We start from the raw sequence: 20,385 nt of genomic DNA on the forward strand, positions 1-20,385 counted from the left end.
TGGTATATTCATACAATGGATTGTTACTCAGCGAAAAATAAATAACAGATAAATACATAAAGGAATGAACTACTGAATCACAACGTGGCTGAACTTTAAAATAATTACGTTGAGTGAAAGAAGCCAGACCAAAAAAATGAGCACACACTGTATGATTTCATTTATATAAAATTCTTGAAAGTACAAACTATAGTAACAGAAAGCAGATCAGTGGTTGCCTGGGGATGGGTGGGGGTAAGATGGGTTTGAGGGAGAGATTACAAAGGGGCATGAAGCAACTTTTAGGGTGATAGATATGTTCATTATATTGTTTGTGGTGATGGTTTCACAGTGTATAGACACGTCAAGACTTAGCGAAGAAGAGTACACTTTTTAAGTGTGCAGTTTGTTATTGAAATCTCGTGAAAACTTTTTAAGAGTTACAATTACAACCACCAGGGGGCAGGGAGAGCTCCCCTAATACAGTAGTCCCTGTTTGTTTATTGAATGCTACAATGTAGAAACTGATGATTCTGGTAGAAACCTCTCTCTCCTCTCAGTGAGATAGTTTGCAGTTAGAAATGCTTGCCTGCTACACCGGGAAATCATTCCTGTTTGAAATGCTAGAAGTGCGATCTTCAGGGGCTGTAAGGACCTACTAGCAACATGATTCAAGTTAAGCTTCCAGATTAGCACTACAAAGACTATCTTGAAAGAATCACATTCACTTCTCTTCTTCTCCTGAGGGGTTTTCAATCATCTTTCAGCTGCAGATCACTGCATTATGAACTGAAGTTTATAGGAAGCCTAAAGTGTAAGTCAGTCAGGGTTGTGGGGCAGCTGCAGGAAGCACATGGCATGTGGGGACTAGAGCTTGAAAATCCATCAACTTGTTTAACTTCTCTATCCACCACCTCAAGCCTCCAGTCTCAGCTATCTGAAAGTGTGTAATGAGCTCTCCATCCCTTGAGTGTTACCCATAAAATCCACACTGTCCACCCGTGTAGCACAGGCTGAGAGCGTGCTGCTGGGTGAGAGGCAGGTACACAGAGGAGAGAGCAGTGGCTGGTGGGCTGCAAGAGACATATGGCAGTCCAGGGAGTGGAGCCTTCTGAGTTGGGGGCTCTTCTTGGACCTGTGTGCCTTGTAAGGTGGAGACAGCGTCTCTCATCAGCCCAGTGCTGCCTCTTCTAAGAGGCTCATCTTTTCAGAAAAAGGCAAAAATTGGCCAGGAATGAGAACCGAACACACGGCACTGGGCATGAGTGATTAGGTGTCTTTATGCTGCACAGCGATGACAGGGGCTATCACAACTCCACAGCCTGTGCCAGGCAGAGGCACCTCTGCCTTTTTCTTAGCGCTAACTCAGTGACTCCGGATCCTCAGCGACTTGCTCCTTACTTTGATGTTCACTGAGATCCTTATTCATACAAGAATATTGTTTGGTGTATATTTATGTCTTGTAACTTTGATTTTTTTTTTTTTTTACAATAAGCATGGTAAGGCCGGGTGTGGTGGCTCACGCCTGTAATCCTAGCACTCTGGGAGGCCGAGGCGGGTGGATCGCTCGAGGTCTGGAGTTCAAGACCAGCCTGAGCAAGAGTGAGACCCCTGTCTCTACTAAAAATAGAAAGAAATTATCTGGCCAACTAAAATATATATATATATTTAAAAAATTAGCCGGGCATGGTGGCACATGCCTGTAGTCCCAGCTACCTGGGAGGCTGAGGCAGGAGGATCACTTAAGCCCAGGAGTTTGAGGTTGCTGTGAGCTAGGCTGACGCCACGGCACTCACTCTAGCCTGGGCAACAAAGCGAGACACTGTCTTAAAAAAAAAAAAAAAAAAAAGCATGGTAATAGCTGACATTCACTGAGCATTTAACAAGTGCTTGACAGAGTTGTAATACACTCACCTATCCGAACTAATAGCCCTTGAGCTCTGAGATTCCCAGATTAAATAACTTGCTCAAGATAGTAAAGCTAGAAAAAGGTGACGCTCGGGTTGGCACCCACGCAGGCTGGCTCCGCTGCCAAGCTGCTAATGCCAGGCTTCCCCAATAAAGCTAGATAAGTTCCTTTATCCAGGAACCCTTTTGCGGATGGAGGGGAGAAGCCCAGCTCTGAGAGTCAAGGGGAGGCCGCCGAGTTTCGAAAACCTTTGGAAAGAAAGCTTGGGGAGCCCTAAGAAGTGAAGGGATCTTTGCGTAGGGTCTTAAGGAACGAGTAGGAGTTGTATGTGTGCCGTCAGGGGGAGCAAGGCTAGTTCAGAGCCAAAACTGGCTGTGGGAGCCAGGCAGGGCCCGAGCCATCTTGGGACACATCGCGACTGCGGGGGCTTGTGGGGAACCGAGGAAGGGGACGCGGGCAGCTGCGCAGGCACGCGTGGCGTGGGCGGGATGGGCCCCACCTGGTCCCGCCCGACCCCTTGCGCTGCAGTCCTGGAGCCGCGCGAAGCCGCCAGTTCGTGTCCGGCGGCGAGCGACTGAGGGCGGGCGCTGCCGCAGGCGGGGACGCCCGGCGAGGATGGCAGTCCTCCGCTCCTGGGCCAGGGAAAACCTTTCTGCTCCAGCCCGGGGGTCCGGGAAGCCGGGGGGGGGGGGGGGGGGGGGGGGGTGCGGGGGGGGCGGGGCGAGGCGCGCTTGTGTTTGGGCCGCAGGTGGCGCCCGCTCGGGGGACCTGGGCAGCCAGCTAGGCTCCGCGCGCAGGAAGGAGCCCTGGGTCCTTTCCACCCTCCCGGAAAGTCTCGGCTGCTGCGGGATCAAGGAGTGCTCTGTGAGGGTCTAGACGGCCCCGCCTGAACCACGTGCTTTCCGAAGGGGGCGAGTAAGCGAGCTCACACCCACAGGACACCCACAGCACGTATCTGCCTGAGCAGGCCGCTCTAAGCCCTCAGCTTAAGGTTCATCTTTGGCAATGGAGATTCCTTGGAAAGAAAGCTGCCCTTTTTCCCCCAGGGGGATCCGTGGGGTGCCCACACAGCAGGGCTGTGTTATTTTTGTCTTATCCCTGGAGAGCAGCTCAATTCATGTCCAGTAGACATAAACCAGGAGGCTATGTAAGAACATTGCAGATATAACTGACAATCAGGCTAAGATCTTTTTTTTTTTTTTTTTTTTTAATTTTTTTTTTTTGAGACAGAGTCTCACTCTGTTGCCCAGGCTAGAGTGAGTGCCGTGGCGTTAGCCTAGCTCACAGCAACCTCAAACTCCTGGGCTCAAGCGATCCTCTTGTCTCAGCCTCCCGAGTAGCTGGGACTAAAGGCATGCACCACCATGCCCGGCTAATTTTTTTCTATATATATTTTTAGCTGTCCATATAATTTCTTTCTATTTTTAGTAGAGATGGGGTCTCGCTCTTGCTCAGGCTGGTCTCGAACTCCTGAGCTCAAACGATCCGCCCACCTCGGCCTCCCAGAGTGCTAGGATTACAGGCGTGAGCCACCGCGCCCGGCCCAGGCTAAGATCTTTATCTAACAAATGCTTCAGAAATTGTGCTGACCCCAGGCCTATGGGGGTTCCCCTAGATCCCTCGCCCTCTGTGGTCTCCTGAATGCCAAATGCTGTCCTGCCCCGTCCAGGGCTTCTGTGGCACTGCCCTTCTCAGCCCAGCCTGAGCTGCTGGGCAGCAAGGCTTCCCCTCTGACCCCTAGCTGTCCTCACCCACCTGCCCTGAGAGCCATATCCCTGCCTCTGGGACCCTGGGCTGTGGCCAGGCCTGCACTGGCCCTCCCTGTCTGTTCCCAGGGTTGGGTAGGGTCTCCGTCCCACCCAACGCCGTCCTGGCAGCCTCCAGCAGAGCGAGCAACTGCTTCGGAACCGGTTCCATCCGGGCCCTCCCTTCCTTCTGTTGAAATGAACACGATCTGAGGAATCGCTTGTTATGACCGCTGCACGGCAGCTTCCCAAGGAACCGCTTCAAAGCACTGGAGCAGGGACGGGGCTTTGCAGGGCTTGGAGGTGGAGGCAGTTAGAAAACAAATGGCAGAACTTCTGAGAATGGAAACGAACAGAGTTCGAAGCGTCTGTCATGTACGTTGTAGCAAAACAGGATGTTGGTTGGCATGAAAGGAGCCAAAAGACCTCTGAAGTGAAGTGAAGTGAAGGTAGTGATTACTTCTCAGAAACTGCACGTACCTGTTTAGACCAAATGGAATTTCCCAGCAGGGGTGGATGGGGCTTGGAGAACATGCTGCTGAGAACAGGGGATTCGAGAGAGTTCAGGAGAACACAGTCCTTTACTCATGCGCACCTCGGGTCCTGTGTGCTCGCAGGACGGCAGCACTGTCAGGGCTTCCTCTGCCCCTGGGACTTGTGGGAACAAAGTCTGCTCTCCTCTCAGCAGGGAGCCATGAGGGACTTTCAGTGCCTTTTTTTTTTTTTTTTTTTTTTTTGAGACAGCAGCGTCTCACTCTATTCCCCAGGCTAGAGTGCCGTGGCATCAGCCTAGCTCACAGCAACCTCAGACTCCTGGGCTCAAACGATCCTCCTGCCTCAGCCTCCCGAGTAGCTGGGACTACAGGCATGTGTCACCATGCCCGGCTAATTTTTTCTATATATATTTTTAGTTGGCCAGATCATTTCTTTCTATTTTTTTTAGTAGAGACGGGGTCTCACTCTTGCTCAGGCTGGTCTTGAACTCCTCACCTTGAGCGATCCTCCCGCCTTGGCCTCCCAGAGTGATAGGATTACAGGCATGAGCCACCCCGCCTGGCCAATGCTTTTTTATTTTTATTTGGGTCTATGAATCAGACACTCACCAGATCACCCCAGATCCACAGCCCCTGCCCACACCTAGGGAAGGGTGGTGAGGTTGCCATGAGTTGCCATGAGGTTGGGCAGACACTGAGGTCTCGTTCGTGTGTCTTTGTGGGCCTTACAGAAGCCTTTGAGGCCATTAACAAGAATCTAAGAGTCAGCCTGAAGTGTCGGAGCAGGATAGGGGTTCACTAGGATGGCAGCCATGGTGCCCTCACCCCAGGCAGTTCCACGGTCATAAGGCTCACTCTGTCCCTGAACCCTCGTCTCTGATGGAGCCCTCACTGGCACAGACTGGGATGACTCAGTCCTGGAGCGCACCCGGGCCAGCTGGCCACCCGAGTTGGGGGTGGGGGTGGGCAGGGGAGTGGTGAGCCTGCCTAGTGACCAGGGCGGCCAGCTGCTCATTAACCTGTGAGCCCTGGGGCCCTGCAAGCTCCAGGGAGGCCCTCCCCAGGACTTCCCAGCCTTTCCATGTGTTAACATTTTTTAAAAAAAATTCACAGATTGGTCCCCTACCCAAGACGCATATTAATATTAATAGTAACTGTTGCTAAAGATATAGGGTTATAAAAAGCTGCTCTGAGACAGCAATGTTTTTAACATAGGCATCACGAACACATCTATACGTTGTGAAAAATAGGACTACAGAGTGTATAGGTGCTTGGACTGCAGATGGATGCTCCGATCCAGTCCCCAGGGCCCTCAGGGTGGAAGCTACAGGTTTATGAAATCAGAGTCCCCCTGATTTCCTAGTGAGAGCTGGCCTTGGCAGTGTGCACCCAGACACACTGGGTCTTGCTTCACTTTGGCTAGAACTGGCACCAGAGGATCTTGCTGTAAGGCCCATGGTGCCCATGTGATCTCTGAGATCTCCAGCAACCCCTCGATCTCAGTGATGACGAGGCTGAGGCCAGGACCTTCCCATACCTTCTGAGTCAGTGGTTCTCAAACCTGGCTGTCCATAAGAATCCTTTAAAAAGCTCTTACAATGTAGATTCTTGTATCCAGCCCTGGGAAAGTGGATTCAAATCTCCAAGGCTTGTGCCCAAGGCTTTATTTAAAGCTCCCCAAGTTCAGGCTACACACGAAAAGAACACTGTATGTCAATTCCATGTATGCATCCAAAAGCCAAACTCCCACATATTCATAAATTATGGCACATCTAAAGAACATTATAATGTTACTGTGTTGGAACCTGCTGAAATTAAGAATTATTTTTTTTTCTGGGTGAAGTTTTTCTTTGATTCCTTTCATCACTGTGAGATGAAGTTTCAAGACACCAAGAGATGGAAGCCAGTTAAAAGCCTTCTGAGGCCATCTCTCTGCCAGGGTGCAGTTTCTCCTGAGCCAGGATGTCCTGGATGGCAGAGCTGGAGGCTCACCAGAGGTGGGCACTGAGGGATTTGGCTGCAATACGCACCCAGGCTCTGAGGGCATGGTGGTGTTCTGGTGCTTGGCCATATCCCTTAGAGAAGAAATTACAGGTCTGGGCCATAGCCTGGCTTGGCTCCTTCTTCCTTCAGGGCTTGAGATGTGTATCTGATCACTAAACAATAAGCAAGCACAATGTCCAAAGATTTATCAGGCAAGGAAACTGTGGAGACATACACAATGCTGTACCCTGAAGTTACCTTCCAGGAAAGGGGCTCATAGATCTTGGTGAAACTTGCCCGAGTTCATGGGTCCTGGTTTATTCTCTTTGTCTTTCACCCTGAGTAGGAGAAATCATCACATGGTGGGGGCAGGGTATGCAGAGGGATGTCAGAACAATGGCCCCGGGACTGCTTCAACAATAGCTTGTTAAGGTAATTTACTAGAGTATCAGCTTAGAAGAGCAAAACCTTGGGATAGCTCCCAAGAGAGGCCCCTAAAAACTGATAAAAGTCACACCCATTCTTGATAAAATATCATGGCAAACTAGGAGTAGAAGGGAACTTCCTTAATGTGATAAATGGTACTTACCAGAGTAAACCTAGGACTCAATGGTGAAACCTCAGAAACACTTTTTCCATTGCAGAAGGGAACAGGATATGCAGGCCTGCTGTCCACCATTCAACTCTGTCTTTGGGGTTGACAGAGCACAGCAAGCAAAGGAGGGACAGGAAGGAAGAAAGCAGTCTTCACTCCAGGGGACACAACTGTGCACCTAGATAATCTAAGAGGATCAATGGCAGACTCTTTGAGCAAATGCAAGCAAGGCTCAAGGTGGCCAGATATGGGTGACCCCACAGAAAATAACAAGGTGGCCCATGCCCCAGCAATGGCCAGTTAGAAAAAGTAACATAAAAGAGATACCAAGCATGGAGCACAAATTATAAAGAACACAGGAAGCTGGAGAATTTTATGCTAAGTGAAATAACCCAGGCACAGAAAGACAAATACCGACAGATACCGCATGATCTCACTTATATGTGGAATCTAAAAGAGTTGAACTCATAGAAGCAGAGAGTAGAATCTTCGTTACCAGGGACGGGGTTGGGGGTGAGGGGAGCAGGGTAGGGATGGGGATTGAAAGGGTGTTGGTCAAAGGATATAAAATTTCAGGAGGAATAAGTTCAGGAGATCTATTGTACAACATGGTGACTATAGTTCATTAGCTTGACTTAATCATTCCACAATGTATACATATACCAAAGCATCATGTTGTACTCCATAAATATATACACATTTTATTTGTCAATTAAAAATGTTGTTGAGCATGTACCAGACATGCTCTGTGCCAGACATTCTTTTTAGTGTATCAACTATTTTTTTCCTCCAACACCTCTAAGAAATTGGCATCCCTAAGAAGTTGGCATCAACTCCAGATTAGACGAATAAATCATTGGAACAGGATAGAGTCTGAAAGTTAACCAGACATGTGTGGGAAATTGGAAGATCTTTCAGGTTATCTATTGGAGCAATCCTTTATCCAATTTGGAAATAAGTAAAGTTAGACTCCCAACCCAAAATATTGACAGCAATTATAATGACTAATAAACACCATGAAAAAGTAAAAGCAATGATAACCAAATTCTATTATTAAATACTGCTTATATTTTAATTATAATTATTCATGTGTATGCCAATTACTAATTGGTACAATAATTAATAGCAGTCATTTTATGAGCAATGCTGATGGAGTGCTATGTGGGGCAGGCTCCGTGCCAAGCCCTTCACCTGTGTCATCTCATTTGATCCTTACCGTGGCACCAAGAAGTGACTACAACAGACAAGAAGAATGAGGAACAGGTCAAGTCACCACCTGGTGTCACCAGCTAGTAAGTGGAGGAGCCTAGGATTTACCCAGACTATCTGAACAATGAAATAAGATACATATGAAGAATTTATTGTAGTATTAGTAGAAAATTTAGAAAAATATGCTTGTGATCTGGAAATGGAGAAGGTCTGCTTAAACTCAAAAAGCCAAAGCCATGAAGAAGGAGATTGATCATTTGACAACATCCACATTAAAAACTTTTCTACAATAAACCACACTGCCAGATAATATTAAAATATGAGGGACAGATGGGGAGGGAAGGACAACCCAGTAGAAAAATAGGCGAAGGCTATAAATAGATGATTCTCATAAGAAGAAACACAAAACGCCTGGGAGTGGTGGCTCATGCCTGTAATCTCAGCACTTTGGGAGGCTGAAGTGGGAGGATCCCTTGAGGCCAGGAATTTGAGACCAGCCTAAGCAACATAGCGAGACCTCATTGCTATAAAAAATAGAAAAATTAGCTGAGTGTGGTGGCGTGCACCAGTAGTCCCAGCTCCTCGGGAGGCTGAGGCACAAGGTTCACTTGAACCCAGGAATTGGATGGAGGCTGCAGTGAGTTATGATGATGCCATTGAAATCCAGCCTGGGAGACAGAGCAAGACCCTGTCTCTAAAAAACAAAAACAAAAACAAAAAAAAAAGAAACACAAATAAACAATATACATATGGAAGATGTGTTGATACTAGCAATTAGAGAACTGTGGTTTCAAATAACATACTTTTTTTTACAAAAATTAAGAATATGGATAACATGTGTTGGTAAGGGGGTGGAAAAAATAGGCTTTTTTTATACACTTTTGAGGCACATTTAATATTATCTATTGAAACTTAAAATTCATATGTACTAACTACTACTCACAAATTTTACTTCTTGGTATCTAGCCTGGAGAAATGCTCCTAGAAGGAAATTCATTACAATACTGTTTTTAAACAGTGGTAAAATATGAAACAAGTAAATGACCATTGACAGAAAGTCCTAATCAACAACGAATAATATGCATCCATCCTGGCGTGCAGAGCTCTCTAAGACATATGCTTGTGTGGAGAGAAAAGTTGGAGAACAGTCTCACAGCACGCTTTAGACTGTGGGACACAAACATACCCCTGAAAGTAAGCATGTGGGACGTGGTGCGTGTCCCTCCAGACCTTCCAATGCATCAGCCTTAAGAGCACTTGGCTTTACAGATAGGAGCTGAGGTAATCCTCCAACCTAGGAGGTAAGGTCTGAATGGCTCTGCACCAAGTAGACGACCACAGCCACCTCTGGGAAGTTCTGGGTTGGGGAGTGATGGGAGAGGAGGAATTTGAGTTGATCTGTAGTGGTTTAATTTGTTTCTGGGAAACAGTTAGGTTATGACCGCCATGTTTTCCCTCAGAGCTGAGGTGAGCCCTACTTCCCTTCCCTTCGTTGGTCCATTTATTCACGTTACAGGCTGAGTTGTGTTCCACAAAACTCACATATTGAAGTCCTAACCTCTTGTGCCTCAGAATGTAGCTGTCCCCACAGAGGAAGGGTGTGAGCACGGGAGTGCCTGGATGGTGTGTGAGGGCCTGGAAGTCTTGAGGCCCTTGAGTCTCTTCTAAGACGACAAGGAGTCCGGCAGCAAGTAGGACCGGGGCTGGAGGTGAGGCAGGCACTGCTATCTCAGAAATGCGCTTGTCTGGGCGGTGGGGGTGTGGATTTGATCGTAAGGGGCTGGGAGCCTTGTTAGACTGGGAGCAGAGACTGTCGAGATTTGCAATTTGGCTGGATGGAAGGGAAGACAGATTCAACCACAAGCCCTTTAAAAGGCACACACCTACGAGGGCGATGTCGCAGCAATGCAGGCGGTGAGTGTGGAGACTCTGAAGGAGCCAGGGCAATGGCAGTGGGTGGGGAGAGGAGGGACGGAGCTTGCAAGCACCCAGGCAACCATGCTGATGAGAGAGACTTGGGGACACCCTCCCACCCCAGCCCCCGAGCAGCATGAGTCCTTAACAGTTTATGGGCTCCCTTCTGTCTCATGCGTGGCCTCTGCATTGTGGCTCCATTATCTGTGCAGGGAATACTCCGCCCTCCTCCCTCGGCCTGCTCAGATCCTGCGAGACCGCCTCAGGGAAGCCGCCCAGACTCCCCTCCAGATCAGCAGCCTGAGGGTGGGCAGTCGCTCTGCACACCTGGAGCTTGGGAGGGCGGCAGGTGAGGAATGGACTTGGGTGTCTCTGGCAGGTGCCCGAGTGATTTCTCCAAGGCAGAATGAGGGGTGCAGACAGAAGACAGTCCCAGATGGAGTACTGGAGGTCGCCAAAATTTAAGGGAGCAAAAGACCTGGGCAGATACAGCCAAGGAGGCAGGAGAGAGGCCAAGACGCTGTGAGGTCGCTGGAGCCCAGGAAGGAGAGCCTGTCAGGGGAAGGCCTGGTGGTAGCACTGAGAGGTCCAGGAAGATAAGGGTAGACTGGGGTCCATTGTATTTGGCAAGAAGGAGTTAATTAGTGACCTGGAAGGAGCAGTTTTTGTAGAACAGTGGGATCCCAAGCCAGATTGCAGTGGATTGAAAATAAAAAGGGGGTGTTGGGGGAGGGGTTAATATGGCAGATTAAATACACACATCTACTTTAGCATCTTCTTGAATCTACACTCCAGTGACAGGAAGGTTGGTTCTAAAAGCACAAACCTACAAAGACAGAAATAATGGGAGACAAAAGCAACAAAACTGTGGGAGCAGGAAATCAGATGGAGAAATGTAGCTGGTTTTTCAGACTAGAAACAGCCCTGAATGCTGAGGAGGCCGTGGGGAAAGGCTAGAGCCAACCCAGGCTACAGCACAGAAGCCTCACAAGGTTCAGGAACTATCCACGCCAGGCCACTCTGGAGGTGGGGCTCAAGAGGAGTGTAAAATAGGAATTGTTGGAAGATCTGTTTAATAAGGAGTAAGAGCCCGAAATTCCTTCCTCTGCTGCATATACCTGGGAGATTTCTCTGGGGAGAGTGAAATCAAGCCCTTCCTCCCAGCCCTCAACCGCACCCCCTTGTGAACTTGGGGTCATCTGCACACTCCGGGTGTCCCGGAGTGTCTGTAACGGATGCACTCACTCTGGGCTCCCACAAGCAGACGGCCAGCCTTTCTCCCTGCTCTGAGGAGTCTGACCAGACCCGAGGACAGACTTAAGGTAGTGGTGTTTGAGATTTCCTCATTAAACAGCCCATCCCGACCACCCCACAGTGATGCTCCAGGCAATCTCGCCCTTGCACTTTCAGGATTTCCAAGCAGCTTTTAGATCCCATTTTCAACATCAGCTGACACACAAAGAAAACTCTAGGTCCAGATTAATTCCACCAAACATTTAAAGAATAAAATAGTACTAACCCCACACAAACTTTCAGAAAATACCCTTTTCCCCTACCACCAAAACTAGATAAATAACATTACAAGAAAATTAACAACCAATAACTCTTATGAAGACAGACATAAAAATCTTTAGCAAAATATTAGAAAGTTGAATCCAGCAAAACAAATACACCATGACCAAGTGGAGTTCATCCAAGGAATGCAAAGTTGGTTTAACATTAGAACATCAAGTGATGCAATTCGTAACACTAACAGAATAAAGAAAATGTATATGATCATCCCAACAGATGCAGAAAAGCATTTGACAAAATTCAAACAACTGTTAAAGATAAAAACTTGCAGAAAATTAGAAATAGAAGGAAACTTCTCCAACCTGATGAAGACTATCTGTGAAAAACCTGCAACAAATATCATCTTTGACAGTGAGAGATGGAATGCTTTCTCTCCAAGAATGCCCATTTTTACCACATCTATTCGGCATTGTACTGGAGGTCCTAGCCAGTATCATAAGGCAAGGAAAAGTAATAAAAGGCATCCAGATTATACTAAAAGGAAAAAGTAATACTGTCTATATTCTCAGCTGATATCATCATATATATATGTAAATCCTAAGGAATCTACAAAAACTATTAAGTAACATGAACTAATAAGTGAGTTTAACAAGGTCACGCATGATCAATATGTGAAAATCAAGTGTATTTCTCTATATAGCACCAAATATTTAGAAATTAAAATTAAAAATAATAGTATTTACAATAGCATAAAATAGGAAGAAATTTAACAAAAATATGTACAATAAGTGTATCTGGAAAACAACAAAACATTGCTGAGAGAAATTAAAGACTAAATAAATGGGGAGAGATATCCCAACTAAAGATTGGAAGACTCAATATTGTTAAGATGGCAATTCTCCCCAAATCGATCTGTCGATTCAGTGCAATCCTAATCAGAAAGCCATCAGGCTTGTTTGCTGAAATTGATTAAAGAATGCAAAGGACCTATAAGCGTCAAAACCATTTTGAAAAAGAAGAAAACAGAGGGCTTGCAATGCCCCACTTTAAGAATTATTACAAAGGTACAATAATCGGAACAGTGTGATGTTGGCAGAAGTTTGGACACATACATCGATCGAGGGTACACAAACCGAATCCAGAAATAGATCTACATATTTAGTGTCAAATTTTTCCTTTTTAAAGGAATCCTTTCTTATCTTTCTTTTTTCCTCTTGAGATAGTAATAACTTTATGCATAGTTTCTTTTCCCTTTATACTTGCTTTTTCTGTTTGTTTTAATCTCTATTTTATATTAAAGGCATTCCTGAGATGTCTGGTAGTCTTTGGTTAATAGCTTATATTTCAAAATCAACTTTATTGAGACATAATTTGCATTTAATAAGATGCGCCTGTTTTGCACATACATTTTGCAAATATATGCACCCGTGTAACAATGACCTCAATCAAACTAGAGAACATTTTGTCACATAAAGAAGTTCCCTTATGCTCGCTCCCAGTCAATCTTCACCACCCTCACCCCTCAATCCCAGGCAGCCACTAATCTACTTTCCATTTTCCTATAGATTAGATTTGTCATTTCTAGGGTTTTATAGAAATAAGATCTCACAGAATATACTCTTTTGTGCCTGGATTCCTTCGCTCAGCGTGATGTGCGTGTAATTCATCCATGCTGAGTGTTTCAGCTGTTCATTTCTCTCTGTTGCTGGTTTTTTCCTAGTATCCTATTGTATGAATATGTCTTTGTTCATCCATCCATCTGTTGATGGGCATTTGGGTTGGTTCAGTTTTGGTTATTATGACTAAACTTCTGAGAACATTCACTTAAATGTCTTTGTGTGGGTGTATGTTTTCTTTACTCTTGGGTAAATACCTCGTTGTTGAATAGTTGGGTCATATGGTCAGTGAATGTTAGGTTGATAGGAAACCATCAAAATGGTTCCCCAAATGGTTGTACCATTTTACATTCCCAGCTTCTCTTTCTTTTCTAAATCTAAAATTTTTTTAGTTTTAGAAGTAGGAGATGAAGTTGCTTACTGTGCCAAACGGGGTGACCAACAGGGGCTTGAGGAGAGAGTGAGTTTCAAATTATGTTCAGCTGTCGGCTGAGGCCCTGCTGAGGTTGGAGACGGGGGTGCTCCAATTCTGGGAAGCCACAGAGAGTTCCTACCATGCTGGGTAGGAACACAGAAAGAGAGGGAGGGAGGAAGTGTCCCCAGTCCCCACTCTCTGTGCAGGTGGCAGGAGAGCAGCCCTGTACCTCACATTGGTCCCAGTGCTGACGTGGAGGCCTCAAGAAGCCAAGGCGGCACAGAAATCAGGACACCAAACCTACGGCTACCAGCTGCGGGGGTGATGGTGCCTGAGGAAGGAGGGGGCTCTTTACCCTTGTCCCTTACACCACCTTCTGCCCCCTACACTCACCGCAGAACTCTGCCGGCTTTGGGGGCCACACCTGCTCCTATGTGGGGAACACCTTGCTTAATTAAGCTGGCCGGGGGCTTCCTCACGGCTCCTCTCAGATTGGGTGGAGGGGTCTGTTCCCTGTGGATTTGCTCCCCACCCCAGCAGGAGAACAGTTGCATCGAAACAGAAGATTTGGGGCAGGAAAGAGTGGGCAGACCTGAACCAGTCGGCCTCTGCCGAGCCCTGGATCCTCTGCCCATTCCTGCCCTTACCCCCTTCCCTGCCCAACAACACAGAATACAAAACGGAACCAGGCAATTGTCTCCTTCACAATAAATCTCATCCGGTCCCCTAGGTCAAAAGATTAGCAGTGTTCCTGTTTGGGGTGTATAGGAAGCGCTTGGTGAAAGTTAGTTTTCTGCCTTGCAAATCTCCAAATACTGTCCAGTCTGGTACTCCATACACCGCCATGAAAGCCTTCCTTGCAGATTTTCAGGGATCTCTGGCTAAAATAAAATGCAAGAATCTTTGCTAGCGGTAGCCGTTTTAAGCCTCAAAGGGGATCCAGGCGTGGGGACTGGAGGGAGGGGAACACGTGCTGAAGAGGAGAAAGACTCACAGGAAGGCAGGGAACACGGAGGACGCGTGGACCTATGTGGCACCCTTGCCTGGCTCCATCTGTGCCGGCTCTGGGTCGGCCCAGCCTGGTACAAGGCCTGGCGCAGCCACTTAGCAGCCGCATTGGCTGGCTGTGACTCACCCTCAAATGCTTCCTCATCTGCACAGTGGAAATGATAATAGCATCTCCCCAGTAGGATTGTCTTGAGGTGACAGCATGTGTGGAGCTCTTAGCTCCAGTCTTATGGAGAATGGACCCTGACCACCTGGGGACCTTGTGTTTGACACAGGAGGGAACAACGTTCAGCAGAAGGTGCAGGGTGGGATGGGGCCGGGCACTGACCATGGCCGGCTTTCTCTGTCCCTCCATAACCTCTCTCTCCCACCTTCCTGCCGAGTGAGGCCAGGAACCCTGCCTCTTCCATTACAGCAGAGCTGTGCCGGGAGACAAGAGAGCACCCTGTGGGGAGACCCACAGAGAGGGGCGGGCATCCCTCACCTTCAGCACCAGGGACCAGCCCACTGCCCAACCTGGGTAGGTGGGGTGAAGGGCAGGGCAGGGCCTATTGCAGCATCTCGCCATCGAGGCGGGCTTGGCTGGGCCCACGTCTCGGTGTGCATTCCTGCCGTTGTTTGCCCGAGGTGGGGCACAGGCCGAGACTGGAGGCCCCAACCCCGACTGCAGAAGTGAGAAATCCGTGAAAATATGCTGTCTGTCCACCTGCGCTTCTCCTGCTGGCCATCCCTTCCTGGCTCCGGTGACAGGAATGAGTCACAGGCAGAATCCTCGGGGCCAATGCACTTCCTCTTCCCTCTGCCACAATTGGTCCTGGGGGCTGCGTAGAGCCCTCAGTCCTTCCAGCCTCACACTGTCCTGCCGAGGGCAGACACAAGTGGGCACGGGGGAGCATCTCGGGGAACATGCCAGGGCCTCTGCCTGGGAGGCAATGGGGTCCTGGGACTGGGGTCAGGGGTGGGGCTTGCAGCCTTCAGGACAGAGGGTGGGGGGCAGGGAGCCAGGATACCCAGGAGCAGGAGCAGGACAGGTGTAGCTCCCAGAGGTGGTGGCATGAGAACCGGGCAGGGTTCAAGCTGGTGGATGACACCATCATCAACATCATCATCATTGTGCTAACTGACATGCAGGGCGCAATGTACCTAGAGTGTGCTGGTGATTTGTGCGTGATGCTTGGGGACAGCCATGCCCTTCATTCCAGCTGTTGGTGGATACACATCTTGTGTGATCCACAAGATGGTCACCAGCTCTAACCCCAGAAATTGGAGGCCAAGAGGGCCAAATTCCCCTGGGCAACAGACGTCGAAGTTGCACCCAACAAGCCTCCCTGGGCTCCTCTCACCCCCTCGCCCTGTCTCTGCTGTGGGCTGCCAGTTCCCTGATCAGCCCTGGCTTCATCTGCCTCCGTGCAGGAGTCTGTGGGCTGTCCTACGAGAGGAGGGCAGCAGGGTGGGAAGACGAGGGCAGGGGCTGGCAGGGTAGGGTGTCTGGGAGGCCTGGAGCCGAGTGCCAGCCTGGTGCTAACCTGCCTGGTGCTCTGGGCGAGGCCCTTGCCCTCTTGGGGCTCAGGTACATCTTCTGTAAATTCCTTGACTTCTCCCGGCACTGCTGTCCCCTGCTGGGTGAGGCTGCTCAGGCCTGATGACTCGTGCCCAGGGGACCGAGGGAGCCAAGAGGCCTGGCCAGTGACCTTGACTTGAGAGCAGCCCTCATGGAGCATTTCATGTAGTGGTCGGAGGGCTGTGGGCGGAAGGGCCTCCTTCCCCACCGGCTGAAGTTTGGTTTGCTAGGTGGGACTATTTTAAACCACGTCATGGCTGATTAAAGGTTCAGTTCTGTGGGAAAAAGCAGAAGTATCAATCCAAGTTTATGATAGAATGCCAAGAACATGGCTAATGAATAAGCGCAACGTGACTAACCATCATCGGCCCAGGCTAGAAACTTCAGGATCATTCTAGACCTTTCTTTTTTTTTCATTCCCATAATGATAATTGCAGCTGCTACTTCCTGAGCCTTCCCTAGTCCCAGGGGCTGACCTGAACCAAGTCCTCAAATCCTCCCAATGACCTATGAGGCAGGATTGATCTTCCCATTCTGCAGACAAGGGAACTGAGGCCGAGGGAGGCCACACGCAGGCCGGCTGGGGAATCCATGCCCTCGGCCACTCCCTTCCGCTGGCTCTCAGTTCACCAAGATGTGGTCAAGTCTGTCCCACTTCCCTGCCTGCCCACGCACTGCCACCATCCCCACAGCATCTCTCAGCCGGACAGCTGCTGCTGCCCAACAGAAAGCCCCTGCAGGGCTTGCCCTCGGGGTCAGCCAAGCTGCAGCTCTGCTTTCAGGAGCACCCGGGCCCTCCTACCCTCCCGAGACACACCCCTACCCCCGACACACATCTGGCCTGGGTCACCCTTGCTCTGCCCAGGGAAGCCCTTCCTGACTTCTTTGCCTGGCAAAGTCCCCTCATCTCAGACACACCTCCCTAGGCTGGGCTCCTGGCGGGTTTCCCCAACACCTGTCCAGTGTCATTTGGAGCCTTCAGCATGGGTGAAGTCAGTGCTGTGGGTGTGGCTTCTTGGCATGTCTGTGCACACTGCTTCCAGAGGGACAGGGATCCTGTCACGGTGAGACACAGGGCATGACAGTCCTCCTCGGGGCCCTGGAGCCACTCTGCTGGGACTAGAACCCACGCCTACTCGCTGTGTGACTTTGGGTAAATCTTTAACCTCTTTGAATAGTATCTACCACGTAAGGTTGTCACAAGGATTAAGCGAAGAAGTAAAGTGCTTCAAGCAGCACCCAGCACGCAGTGTGGCATTAGCAAGCCACGTCGCCCTTCGTGTCCCTGGGTGCCTGGCTCCTCGGCAGGCTCTTGGCAAGTGTGTGCCGGCTGAAGGAAGCCCTGGCAGCTGAGCACCCTGCATGGACCAAGCCTCTCTGGTACCATCTAGGTAGCCTGGCACTGTGATTCTCCCCAGTTACCTGTGAAAGAAGACAGAAGTCACAGCTGGGAACCCCAGTGTCTGCCTCCAGTGTCCCAACTCTTAGAAGCTTCCATGACCGAGTATGATGGAGACAGAACAAAGACCATTGAATCACGCAGCGAGTGGGGAAAATCACTTGAAATCTGTTTTTCCAAATCGTGTTATTTTAAATGCCCTGGGCGGATGCCCACGTGTGCAGGGACACTCAGCCTGGCCAGAGGCGCTTTGTCTCTTTGAAAGGCCCCATTGTGACCCCACACCGGCCCCAATTGATTCGCAGAACAACAGGCCCTTGTGTGGGCCCAAAGGCAGGCTCGCTCCAGCCCATGGCTGGCAGCGCAAACCCTTTGCTGTCTCTTTAAGGTCAGCGCAAGGAGGCCTCAAATCCTCCATCTGGGCTGCTTTGCAAAAACAGTCCTACAACCTGCAGGGATTAGAGATGGTTTTTAGAATGTGGCTCTAGAATGTTGACAAGCCCAGTTCCTATAAACTGCGTCTTCTTCAGAAGGGACGATCCAATGTGCACAGAATAGGGTGGCAGGAGTTTGGCTCCCAGGGGAGACCTCCCAGGACCCCTGCCCTGTACAGGAAAGGCCACCAGGAAGATGTTCCCAGGAGGTGCCCCAGAGCCCCCACAAAGCAAGGTGTCCACAGCCTGCGAAGTCACAGGCCACAGCCTGCACCCCCTCCCTACACATATGTCCATAAATAATTGAAAGCCTTGGAGAGCTGCTCCAAGGGCTGAGGAAGGCTGGAAGGAGGGTACTGACTCACCAAATCACTGTCCAGTCAAAGCCATGCCAGACCACTCCCAACTGCTGTCCCTAACACTTGGCTGTACCCACCCCTGAACCCCGCTTTCATTTGTGGCATTTGTCCACCACAAGGGCTCGTCTCGCTGTCATTTCCCAAGAGGCCAGAGGCTAGCCCTGCACAAGGACAGGTCAGCTAGAACAGCCCCAGGCCACCGGGCCCACTCACTGGTGCAGCTGTGTTCCCTGAGCTCTGGCCCCGTGCGCCCTCTGGCACCTGGCCAGGCTCCGCATGTTCCTACGTGTCCACGGCGAGGTGGCCAACTATGGTTCGGCCTGTTCTGCAAGCTTGGGCTCTTGGTCACATCATAGACATTAGCTGCTTCTTAATGCTTTCTCAGGCCCATGGAAAGATTTAGCTCTTTATTTTCTGAGCTTCAAAACCCTCAGTTCTTCACTTTCTTTGCAAAGTATCACCTGGAGCAGGCAGCCCTTGGTTGTGTGGGGGCTGCAAAGTGGAACCCAGTAGCTACTTGAATGGCTGTGCTGTGGCTGCAGCACCGAGAAGCCGGCTCCTCTGGATGGGACAACCAGGTCCAGGGCCCGGACTCGGCCACATGGCCTGCCTCAGGCCCCAGTGGCAGTCAGGGACTGTTCCAAATGCTCAGCCTAATCCCCCTCGGGAGGCCCCTGTCCGTGGCATCAGGTCCACCACTAAGTCTCACTGTCACTTCCTGAGATGGACGTGCCTAGGGACAGGTCTGGGCACCCTCTGGTAGTCAGCAGGCGCGGGGTTCCAGCGCAGAAGGAGCTGGCCCTAAACCCAGCTTCACGTCTCACCAGCTGCATGAGTCTCCGTTTCCTCACCTGTAGAATGAAGTGCCACCGGGAGGATGACAGGAGGTTATATATATGTCAGGTGCTTATGCATCGCCTAGCCCAGGGCAACAGCCCCCAAAGTGGTAGCCAAGATGGCTAGACACGTGTGAATTTGGGTCTTTTGGGCAGTCATGTTGGAGTTGCTGCTGCCTGACCGTTGATCCTAGTTAGGACCACCAAGGAGGCAGCATCTAAGAAATACCCACCTGCCCTTGAGGTGGCACCAGGATATGCCCTAGAGGAGGTCCCCTCCCGTGCAAGACCCAGAGGCGGAGAGGTGAGGTGTGCCGGCAACAAGAAGCTTAAGGGACCAGATATCAGCCCGTGTCCTTGGGGGACAGTGGTCCCAGCACACAGAAGGTGCTCAGTCAATGCCCATTCTCTGTGGTCTGAGGACCTTCTGGCTATTGCTGAGCAGCCTTCTTAAATGTCCCCGGACCTAACTCCTTCCTCCCCAGGCATCGTGGTTTCCCAGAGGAGCCCTGCAAGCACTTTGCCTGCAATCACCACACAGCTGGGTACAGATGGTGCCGAGCTCTGAGAAGTAGGAGCAAGGACACTGGACAGTGGGGAGGTCACAGAGGGCAGGGGCGGGGGAGGAAGAGCCAGGCCAGGAGAAGGCATTTTTTGAGGCTGGGGGTGAATCCTTGGCCATCCCATTCACGTCCAATGAGATTAGGATGCAAGTCAAATGCAAAATGAAACTGCAAAGTTAAAAAATGACTCGAGATAGACGGAAAGAGAAAGTCGTGCCAGAGAATCATCTGCAAAGCCTTTGATTAATAAAGGTTTTATAGTCAGACCAACTTGCGACTGAAAAAGAGAAAATAGAGAAAGAGTGTATGAAAGTTTATGAAAGTTTATTTAAAGAGGGTAATAAAAATTTCAAAACATTGAGAAATTCTTGGGAAGATAAGTCTTCCATTTCCTTTTTATTAAGGGGTCAAAAACGAGCTATGTTAGCATTATGTTGCTGGCTTCCTGTAATGCGATTAGGGAAGTTTTGTTGAAAAAATGAGACTTCTGTCAACCAACACTGGAGTGCACATTTTGTTAAATATGTGACAAACTTCCTATCATTTCTCAATTTGAAGTTTAATTTTTCAGGATCAAGCCTTTTGCTCATGATTTACTACGAAATTTTGGCTGTTTTAAGTGGACTCCCTAAAAGTGGCTGGTTTCTGGTGCCAGTTACTCTGGGACAACAAAGGACCTCCCGAACATGTCACTAAGATCCAATTTAGTTGTGGGATCTCCAAGTTGGAAAGGTAGCAAAATGCCACCCCGTCAAACCCTCCACCTGAGGCTTGAATCTTTGCTGTCTGAGGCTGCCTGCGGGAGGCCGTGCAGCGTGTCCCCTCACACCTCCGTGGCTGGGAGCTGACAGGTC

Source organism: Eulemur rufifrons, chromosome 19 (genome assembly GCF_041146395.1).
Source record: "Eulemur rufifrons isolate Redbay chromosome 19, OSU_ERuf_1, whole genome shotgun sequence".
NCBI classification, from domain to species: Eukaryota; Metazoa; Chordata; class Mammalia; order Primates; family Lemuridae; genus Eulemur; species Eulemur rufifrons.